Source organism: Cavia porcellus, unplaced genomic scaffold, assembly GCF_034190915.1.
Source record: "Cavia porcellus strain 051 isolate PalLab524CR breed Dunkin Hartley unplaced genomic scaffold, mCavPor4.1 scaffold_16, whole genome shotgun sequence".
NCBI lineage: Eukaryota > Metazoa > Chordata > Mammalia > Rodentia > Caviidae > Cavia > Cavia porcellus.
The window spans coordinates 70,155,185-70,166,955 of record NW_026947499.1 but is presented as its reverse complement, the minus strand read 5'-3'; the positions used below and the strand labels follow the sequence as shown (position 1 = coordinate 70,166,955).

At 34.0% G+C, this 11,771-nt stretch overlaps 1 long non-coding RNA gene across 1 annotated transcript; it reads right to left on the bottom strand.

Moving 5' to 3' along the window:
• Positions 1–424: 424 nt before the first annotated feature.
• Positions 425–11,571, bottom strand: LOC106025250 (uncharacterized). The gene is made up of 3 exons (XR_001198851.2): positions 11,410–11,571; positions 9,938–10,065; positions 425–679 (listed from the first exon to the last, which is right to left on the bottom strand). It is a non-coding gene; the product is annotated as an uncharacterized LOC106025250 (long non-coding RNA).
• Between the last annotated feature and the right edge of the window lie 200 nt (positions 11,572–11,771).

The window sequence follows — 11,771 nt, the reverse complement described above, 5'->3', positions numbered from 1 at the left end:
TTTGACAAATTCCTTCTTTGACATACCTATTCACAAAGCCCACTAGAAAGTTTCCTTTCACCTGACAAGGCCAACAATACACCTTTACTGTCCTACCTCCATCTTATGTTAACTATCCTTGTTTTATAATTTAATTTTCAATGATCTTGATCTTCTTTGTCTCTCACAAAGTATCACACTGGTCCATTATATTGATGAAAATATGCTGATTGGTCCAAGTGAGCAGAAGGTACCAACAACTCTGGTTCTGTTAGTAAAACATTTGAGAGCCAGAGAATTAAAAATAAACCTAAATACATTTCAAGGTCACTGAGTTAAAAACTCAGTGAAATTTCTAGGAGGACTTCAGTGTGGCACATGCAGAGATTTTGGGAAGAATGAATTGTTACCAGTGCTACCTAAAATAAAAAATGAAGCACAGTGTCTAGTAGAGCTATTTAGAATTTTTAGACAACACATTCCTCACTTAGGTGTTTCATTTTAGCCCATTTGCCAAGTGGTTCAGAAAACTGCTAGTTTTCAGTGGATCGTAGAACAAAAGAAGGCTCTACAGCAGGTCTAGATGGCTGCTCAGATTGCTTTCCTCTTCCCATCATGAGGACATATGACAGAGAAGGTCCAATGGTACTTGAGGTCTCAGTGACAAGTAGAGATACTGTTTGCAGGCTCTGGCAAGTCCCTGTAGATGAATCATAGTGAAGAACTTTAGAATTTTGGATCAAGGCTCTGTCATCATTTGCAGATAACTACTCTCCCTTTGAAAAGCAAGTTCTGAGCTCCTACTGGACCTCAGTGGAAACTGAACTCTTGATCATGTGACACAGCATTCCCATGCAATGAGGTCTCTGTCATAAGCTGGTTATAATCTGATTCACCAAATCATAGAATTAGATATTTACAACAATAGTCCATCACTAAATGAAAGTTATACATATATGACTGAGCCTGAGAGGGAACAAGTAAATTACATGAAGAATATGCCCAAATGTCTTTGGTTCCCACGCTTGCTATATTAGAATTTTGTGTCTGAGCACACTCCTAAGGCCTTATGAAGTGTACCATGTGATGCACTATCAGGAGAGAAGGTGGAGGTATGGTTAATGGATATTTCTACATGTTTTTCAGACACCAGCAACTGGGTAGCTGTGGTACTGCAGGGTTTCCCTGAAGCACACGGTGTGAAGAAAACTACAGTGAGCAGAATTTCAGGTACTGCAACTGCTCATGTATTTTGATTGAAAGGAAAAATGTCCAGATGTAATTCAATGTGCTGGATCATGGGCTGCAGCCGTAGTCATCAGTGTAGGAAAGGATTTACAAAACATAACAATTTCATGAGAGATAATTGGAAAAGGGAACACACATGCTTATATGTAACTACCAAGCTTCTGTGCTGCAAAACAAACAATTCATAGAATGAGAAGACAACATATAAAATTGAAAAAAGAATGTTTTCAGGTATTCCTGAGGCAGAAAATTAATATCTAGAATATATAAACAATTCAAAAAATATTAGAGCTTTCAAAATAAAAGAACCACCGGGGATTTAGCTCTGTGGCATAAGCACCTGCCTGGCAAGCACAAGGTCAGTAACTCAATTCTGGTACAAAGAAAACAAAATTTAAAAAAAAACAACAATAATCAAGGCATAACAGGACAAACAAAAACACACTTGTCAGAGGCAATACAAATGGCAAAAAATATATGTCTCTTTAGGACCTCTAATGATTATATCTAGTATGTACCCCAAAAGTCTCACATACAGAGGTTTGGTCAGGTAAATAGGGAAGATCATTTGAGAGTGATTTAAATGGATGTACATTGGTACTTTGGCTCACCAATTTAATTCATTCCATAATTCTGGAAAAGATGCTCACTTTTGTATTTTTGTGGAAGGAGGTTGTGGGTTTTTTGTTTGTTTGTTTTGTACCAGGGATTGAACTCATGACCTCATGTTTTCCAGGCAGACGCTTGTGCCACTGAGCTAAATCCCCAGCCATGTGTTCATCATTTGATGGAGTGTTTACCAAAACAGTTCTGCCAAACACTTCTGTTTGTGAACTAAATAGTTCACAAACAAAAGCATTCTTAAACTGAGCTACCATTGCATTCTCAAAAGGGGATCACCTATATTTTATTGTTTCTCAACTACCATGGTATGAAGAGCTTTCCTTCACCCATGTCCTTTAACTGTGTTGGTTGTGTTTTGAATACAGCTTACCGGGGGAAAACCCACTGAAATCGTGATCCAAAAATAAACATCTCCTTTAATTTGCAGGCGATGGATATTGTACCCAATGGTGGAAAATTAACTAATACAGGCAATGAGGTCCTTGCTCTGATTGTAGAATCCTGTAGAACTGATTTACAGTTGAAATTTCAAATGGTTCAGAGACATAAGAAAGAGAATTCCTAGAATGCTGGGAGCATTGCTTTCTGTATGATGCAATTCATTTAGAGCTTACAAGACTGATGATAGGCTGTGGAAATAAAGGCCAGGCTATGGAGCATTCATGTGTAAACAAAGACTCTTCTGCTGTTGGACTATAGGACATGTATGATACGGAAAATTTGTCCATGCTTTGCTCATTTTCTGAGATTTTGTGTGAGAGTGAAGCTAATATTGGCAGAATAACTAGTGTGGTGAGAGAAATTTCAAGACAACTTGACGAATGTTCAAGCTGTGATATAGACAATGCTGGCCGTTTTTAGTTAAATATATACTGATAATTAGAAACAAAAGTGAAGTTGAATGATTTGAAAAGTCTGAAGTTTTTCCAGAAAAGAAGCTCCTGTTAAGATAAGGTAAAGGAGAATATGTATTTAAAAGTCACACATTTAAAAGTGGCACCTGGTCAGAGAGGGCAGCTCACTAGGTGCATAACTTAGAAGGATTTGTTTTCAGTCCTCGCTCTTCCTTCCTTTCTGTGCCTTCTGGTTGCCATGGTCTGAGCAGTTTTCCATGACTGTTTCCTTTCACCATGCCAGTCCTGACTTGGAGGTATCTTCCCCCAGATCGGTACCACCAAAACTGTGAACCATAGTAAATATCTACTCCATAGGGTTGTAGGAAAACCTGACTAGTACAGTCTAACTCATTTTTAATCTTATTGTTCCACTCTAACTTATTTATAGCATTTATTATTTTGCATAATAACCCCTTGTCCATTGTGTGGTTTGAAAATATTTTCTCCCAGTCTGCAAATTGTTCTATTATTCTCTTGACTCCTTTGCTCTGCAGAAGGTTTTTAGTTTGCTGTAATATTATTTGTCTGTATTTTGCTTTTATCATTGTTTTTAGGCTCATATACACACTGCCTAGGTAAAGTTAGTTTCCTTAAGTTTTCTTCCAGTAGTGTTACAGATTTCAGTGTTATAGTTAAATTTTTTGTTCCATTTGCAATTGATTTTTTATACAGTAAGTAATATATACTCAGTTGCATTCTTTTGTGGGATATTCAGTTTACCAGGCATGATTTATTGAAACTTTTCCTTTACAATAATTCAGTATATATATATATATATATATATATATATATATATATATATAATTACTTTTGAGCTCTCTAGTTCTTTGTTCATTTACTTTTTATATAACTGTCAGATAATCATCTAACATCTTTTTTCTGAGAACATTTTTTCTAATATCATTTATTCTAAAGACCACACTTTTCCACCAAATAAAATTTAACACCTTTTGAAAAATATTTGATTTATGTATGGGCTCCCTATGTTTTTAAACTAAATCTACGATATTTAATTACTGTTTCATATAGTAAGTTCTGAAATCAGGAAATATGAAAGCTTAAAACTTTGTCCTTTTACAAGATTGTTTTGGCTTTATAGGATCTATGAGTTTAAGTTTTAAGTGTCCAAAATCTCATATTTATATAAATCTGAATGATATGTCTACTGTATCTAAAATATATATTATTTTATACAGATCACATTGTCCTTAGCAACTGATTTTATTGTTGATTATTGTGCTCTTTCAAAGTTATTAACTTTTCCATGTAATACATTAGATTTCTTAAATCTAATATGTTAATTTTGTAAAGTTACTTAGTAGTAGGCAAGTAGGGTAATACATTTCTCTAATAAAGATCCCACGCCTACCTCCCCATATAATTTACCTTAAGTACTTTAGATATCACAATCTTGGGCCTATCACTGAATATTCTACTACAACAAGTCAGCAACAAGACTTAGAAATTTGACCTTTTTGTCTATTTTTAAGATGAATTCAAACAGAACAATATGAAGTTAACTATTTAGAATCAAAATAATGAGAAATATTTAATTATTAATTTACTTTTGTCCCTACTTACATAATAGAAAAAAAAACTGAGAGTGAAATTGAGGATTAGATTCAAAATAGTTTGAAAACAAGGTGGTGATCAAGAGAGAACTACTCAGCAAGGCAGGGCTAGAAACTTGTGAATACCTGTTAGAGTCATTCCTGAAGACAATGAAGGCTGAAATTTTAGATACTATAAAAAGTCACTGGTGTTTAAGTGTCATCATCACACCTTTTCCTTAAATTGTGTGAACAGTTATACAATTGTATCATTATTTTAATGATCTAATGTTGAATTATCATTACTCTATATTTTGTATATGTAATAAATTTCATATCTGTTGCTTCATATGTCTACACACATTTAGAAAATATTACCACATGATAGGGGAAATAATGAGGCGGAATGAGAAGAAGGAAGAAAGAAAGAAGAAGAAAAAAAGAAGTGAGAAAGGAAAAGTAAAAGAAAAGGAAAGGAAAGGAAAAGAAAAAAAAGAAGGAAGAGAAAACAAAAGAAAAATAATTCCTCAAATTTATAAATGTTAAAAATTTAATGTATCAGCCCTTGTTATAAACATTACACTGGTCACACCAAGGCTGGCAAGTGGAAGGACCAGAGAAGCAGCTTTTATTTCAGCACAGCGTGAGCTTTTCGTGGTTCTGTAGATGATGGTAGGTATTTCTGCCTGACATGTATTTTCCAGTTTCCTCAATAAGATACCGATCTGGGGTATGAAGGTATGTGTCTTTTAGAATCCTGGTTTCAGTAATATCACAGAAAATCTCGCTGTCTTTACTGCTTCATACACATAGAGACATGCGTGATTTCTTTCTCCTGTTTTGACTCTAACACTCTTTTTCCTTTAAGTTTATTCTCTGACTTCAGGAAGTTAAGGCGGACCGCGCTTGCTGGATTTATCCTGTTTTCATTATTAGGTTAATAGAATTTTAAATCAGCCAGTGTCATTCCTAAAATAAATTCATTTGAAAAACAGGGATGAGACAGAAACAAAATATAAACCAGTATCGCCAATTCCAGACAAAGCTCTCGATGAAGTAACACAGTGTGAAATCATATTAACTTCTTCTAATTTAAGAGCAGTTTGATAAATTGATAAATTACTGTTTATGTGCCCTTATATCCAAAAGGGTTAATCTGACTTTTCAAAGCATAAATTTGTTTGGGTTTACTGAGCCAAGTAAATCTAATCTATATTTAAAAGAAATGAAACCAAAGTTTCATGAGATCTAAGTAAAATAGCTGATCACTCAGGAAAAGGTTTCAATATATTTGATGTGCCTTGTAAAATTGAAACTTTTGAAAACTTGTTATTTCTTTAGTCTGAACTTAGGAAAGCAAATTTATGGTAGGTGATTATAAAATTATACTATCAATATGTGCATAGCAGTTAGTTTTATGAAACCAGAAAATACCTGGTGTCAGCACTATTTATGAATTATTGATCTACTCATGGATATAAAATGATGCAAATAAAAATGATGAGAAAAAGACTGCCTAAGATCCAGCTTGTAAAATCAGAACTCAGTAACTGCATAAATCCATTTCTCTTGAAAACTCATGAAATATCTCACTGCTCTTTCTTATAAATTGATAACTGTAATGTACGATATTTGGAAACTTCTAAGAATAAAATTATTAACATAATATAATTCTGATATCATCAATAAGATACATAAGATTTTTTTATTTATATGAGAGAACAAAGTTTTGAAAATAAATGAAATATGACACAAATAGCTAAATATCTTAATCAATTTTAAAAATATTTTTATAAAATAAATATGGGAGTTAACTTGCTAGTCAATATTCATTTATTTGAAGATAAAATATTTTAATAGTTGAGGTAGAGAAAATTTTTTGATCATTTATGTAAAATGATATAAAACTTCTACTATCCTATAGTATTAGAGAATATTTTTCTATGCAATCACAGAAAATAATGTGTTTTTTTTCTTAGAAATGTATTTTTCTGCTTCACCCCCACATACAGCTTCAAAAATGGAGAAGCCTCAGAAGTTACACTGTGCTTTGAACCCAGTCTATAGTCGACTATATTATTCAAGCACAATTTACCAGATCTTTCAGAGCCCTACCCAGACTTTTCTGATTATTAATTCTAAGAATATCTACGACTATATGTGATGTCATGTCAAAGTTACATGGAGCTCATTGGTCTTTTACAAAAACAGCCATTTACTGGTAGGGATAAGTGTCCTGTCCAGAATGATCCAAAATGTTATAAAAGAGCAAAGTGATAAAAGACAGATCATTAGGAATACCATGTTGTTCACTGATTGCTGCGTACTGTATGGCCTTTATGTCAGGAAGATTATGGTGGGAAGTCATTACATACCCAGGTGCCCCTGGCATCAAATCCACATAAAATATCAGGAGCTTACACATGACAAGGAAGACTGTTTCTCACTGTGCAATGTATAATTTTATATCATTTATAGATACTAAAAATGTTGATGTCCAGCCAATGGATCATGACATTAACTTTGTACAACCAACAAAAGTCAAAATCTTTCCATTTGAGATCTACATTCACACTAGGAGGAATGGACTAAAGCAGTTTGAGGCTGCTCACATGACACAGCCATTTTGGCTAGATTAAATGAGGAACAAATCATTAGTAACTCATCTTTGAGATTGTTTCCTTGGCAATTAGAGTTTGGAGTGTACACATATTAAAATTTTCTATTAATTACTTAAAGTGTACACAGGGAAACTCAAAGGTGGTTGGGACAGAAACCTAACATGCTATATAAATAAAAGCTTGACTGAATAGGTGCTTCAGTAAATGCTTATGTATTTTAAATAATTTTCTTGTGGAAATGAGTGGATTTCTGTCAGGAAATTGAAGAAACTACAATCTAAATATTAATATTCTCCAATGTGGTCTATACAAAATTTTATTTTGCCATTCTAGTTTTCTGGAAGAGAACACAAGCATGGATATAAGTCTCTCAGAGTTCTGCACATCAGCACCAACTCTTCACAAAATATCATGGAAATGACCTCTTTCCCCCCTAAAACCACATGCAGTCAGTCACAGAGAACCTTCTCAAATATATCTCCAATTTGACTCTCTCCTTCTCTTCCACCCATACTAATTACGCTGTAGCAATTACTGTGTCCTTGTCATTTGCAGTGACACATTCTCAATATTAGTCAAAGTAATCATTTAGAAATGTAATTTCACTACGTTGTTTCTTATATTGAAAATTCTGTAATTTTCATTGTTTTATTATAAGTTCAAAGTGGCACAGTTACTCCTTCAGCTATCCATCCATTTCCCTAGTGCCCAATTTTCAAGATCCCCATTTTACCAATTCTGAAATATTATTGTTTTGGACAGGAAAATTCATGGTTGTGAGAGGCTTCCTTTAACACTGTATAATATTTAGCAGTATCTTTGTCCTGTGTGACTAAGTGTTAGGAGCATCATACTATGTGTGACAAAGCATTCCAGACACAGCTAGATGTCCCCTCAATGGCCGAGTCCTCCTGGTTGAAAACAGCTCCTCTAAGTATATTGTTGTTCTTTCTTGAACTAAAATCATATTTATTTTTTTCTTTTCTGCCTCACATTGTTTAAATTGCTATATCTTTTTCCTGGACTCCTATTTATTTTGCGCCTCATTTATAGTCATTTTCTTCCAGTGCAACACACAGGTTAGTTGTACCCTGTGATGTCCTTGAGATTCACTTTTCTTTGCCCCGGCCTTGAACTTGATTCAGGGTCACTTTCTCAGCACCTCAACTATGCTCTTCAGTTACTCATAGAAGGCCTTCTCCTCAGGTCCTTTTAATTATTCTAATAATTAAAATTGTCCTACTATTATTTTATTGAATTTTTAATTCTCTATGTTCCCTTCAGGAAAATTTCCTTGAAACCAGATACTTCTTCAGTCTGGTTTTTGTTGTGGTTAATAAAACTTTGTAGATTACTCTCATTCAAATCAATGATTCCATCACTCTGCATTTCTATGTTAATTTTTATGAGTTGGGTAAGTATTTCTCACAAACTAGACTTTGTACTCAAAAAGAAAAAGAACAAAGTTTAGTTTTCTCTGTCATTTCCTCTGCACCACCAACCACCGTGTCCACCATATAATACACCCAACAGAATACCTGTTAATGGATAATGGGTGGGGGTACTCTTCCTCATTATAAATGAATAAATGTATCTCAAGCTTGTATTGAAAACCCCTTGACAGGTGTGACTTTGTTCTCCAGAATTACTGTATCCATGTTCTTAAATTTCCAATATTTTTTCTAATGGGAACAATTATTTCCTAGAATTATCATTACTCTAGGAAACTAAGAATGCAGGAATTTTTAAAATGCCATGAGTTTGGACATAAAATGAACCTTGGAGATTTAATAGATCTTTATTTTTAATTTTATGGGTAAGTATACACATTTTCACAGTGTGATACAGTGTGAGTTAACAGCAGATGAATTCTGGACCCCAGTATTCTGACAGTTAAACAATGCCTGACTTAATATCACTTAGTAGCTCTGAAAGCTACAAAGTACTCTGTGATGTATAGGTCTGCACCTTGTGAGTATGCTGAACTGGTAATGTTCATCACTTTTCTATTTATGTCATCCTCCACTCTTGCTTTCCTGCTTTCCATAGTTTCAAGTAAATTTTATTTTCATTAACTCCTTTTGCAATAAGTAGATAACATATGATTATCATCGGAACAATACATAGTACTCATGTTAATATATTTTTGTCATTATTATGCTCAGGACACTTGTTTAGACAAATGAACACTGACTCACATGTGCACACCTTCTGAATAGAAAGAGTACTTAGTATCCCAAAGTGATATCACTAACAAGAAGAAAGGCTCCATAAGCTGAACGAGATTTACCAAGGAGGCAAGAGGATGGTTACTGAATTCAGACCATTAAAGAAGTAAGAAATTCTGGTCCATGTCAGAAGATTGGCCCAGAGGAGATGGCAGTAAGTGTTGGCCTCAAAGGCATTATTTATGTCGAGTAAAAGCAAAAACCTTCTCCAGGCAATTGAAAATATGAATACAATAAAATAATGTCCCTAATATACAGAGCTGCTTTAAATCTGGAATTATAAAAATCATATTGTATATAGAACACATAACAATAGCATTGAGTTGCATTCTTAAAAGGGACTAAAGGGACCTGGAGGTTTAGCTCAGTGACATAAGAGCGTGCCTGGCAAGCACAAAGTTGGGAGTTCTATCCTCAGTACCAAAAAATAAATAAATAAATAAATAAACAAATAAATAAATAGACTAAGAAAAGATGTTAAGTATTCTCAGTGCACTATAAATGTATGTATATGTGAGACAATGCATGCATTAAATTAGTCATTCCACCAAATATGCATATTTTAAAAGTCCATGTTGTGCCTAATGAATACATATCCTTTTTTAAAAATTTTCCATTGAATGTAAAAGTGTGTAACCAGAAAATAAAAATCAGAAGTGTTATTACAAATATATTTTGGACTACCATAGTGAATACCTGACCCTAAAACATATGGAACCCTGTGCAACATTCAAGTGTCAAATCTGATATACTGTGATTAAAAGTCACATAGGAGAAAAGCAGTAATTCACCTCATAAAGGAACGTTAGATGATAATAAGATGCTAAGGGAAATATCACTCCAGGAAAATTTCATTACTTCATTTCTTCTGGTTTGAATTTTGAAGAGCAGAGTTTATCCAGCATGGTCATAATTTTCCCTGTGTAGAAAAGGCATTCAGATAAACAGGAGCAAATCTTACGTGTACAATGCTTGACAGGCTGATGTACCCATGTCATTTCTAGAAAATAACTCATTAGGCTTGACCAAGTGAATCATTTCCTTTGTTACAAACCATAAAAATTACACAGTGCAGGTTTGTGAGCTGACACCCTCCTAAGAAAAACCTGTCTTCTATCCTTCAGAGGACTGAGGAAAATATCTATCCTATATTAGCATTTGTTTGTAAAACTCTGGTTTGTTCAGCAAAACCTTTGTATGGATAGTATCTTGGGGTCTGTAGATAAATATATTTTTTAACAACCATTGTAGAAAATTAATTTTAGAAGGAAAATAATCTTCAAAACAGTATTTTCCAAAGTAGAGATCAAAGTGACTTCCTTAAATTTACCTCCTACACACAGAGATTACATAGAAAATACATGCTTTGCTCTAAAATACACAAATATACTTCTGTAAAAAAAGGAAGTTAAAAAAGCCCTATTAGTTGAATTGATGACAATAATAAATTTTCTCATGCCCCATTTTCCCAGTTAAACACTCATGTTTACACCAACAAAACATCTATTTTGTTTTCTTAGTCTATTGCTCCACATATATGGAATTTTTAATAAAAAATCATGTATAAAACAAGATTATGAGTCAAATATATTATTTAAAAGACGAGTGAATTCCTCGTGTGTCTAAACTTCTATTTCAAGGATCACATATGCAAAGAATCAGAATATGATGAATGTAAATCACAAATTGTAAATAAAATGTGTTAGTAAATAGTGTGTAGGTTTAATATACGTATTTCATTGCACCCAATCTATTTTTAAAAAATGAGAGCATTTCAATAAATTGCATCAAGTACATATTTCAAACTTCCGTTACTTGTAATAAAGAAGCAAAATTATGTTTGTCTGTATGAATGACAAAGGAAATGCTGAGATCTCAAATGTCATTTGAAGGACAGACATTGATTTAAGGCTAATAAAAGTTACTGTTTTCTTAATGCAGAGGTCCTCCCTTCCTATGCAGACGGTCTATAAATGACCCATATTCTCCCCGTTAGTAATCTGCCTTCTTGATTAGCTTTTTAGTGGAAATCTAGGTTGGCCCAGAAGCAATGATTTGACATGACTGTATTTTTTAAAAATGTACTTATCTTATTTGGTTTTCTTTCCTTTCAGTTTTGGAAGTCAGTTCAGTGTCACTATATTTTGACTTGAAGGTATTTATTCTAGGTTGTAAACAGTCCTTTTAATCTTTCCATGTTAAATGTGCAATTTGTGTTAGTTCTTCTATTTCATATTTTTATATTACTTTACAGATATCTAACCTGTGTCCATACATGATTGCTATCTCTGCCGTAGGTTTCACTTCTCTGCTCCAGCGTTCTGGCAGGCAGTGTTTCCCTTCCATGTCTGCTTCAGAGTGTCCACAGTGGGGCTGGTCCTCTCGGATCACAAACTTCTTTCTTTGGCGCGCACAGGCTCCCTTGTCCTGGGCTTGCTCCTCTAGCCAGGCAGCTGTCTGTGCATTTGCTGCTTCTCATCACAGCTCTCGGTATTTAGAGCAGTCACAAGCATACCTTACTGTTTTTGTTGCGCTCATGTCATACTTACTGAGACAGAAATCTATCTGTCACGCCTTTCCTAGCTTTTGCCTTCAAACCCATTGTGTCTTCTAATTCTAGGGGAC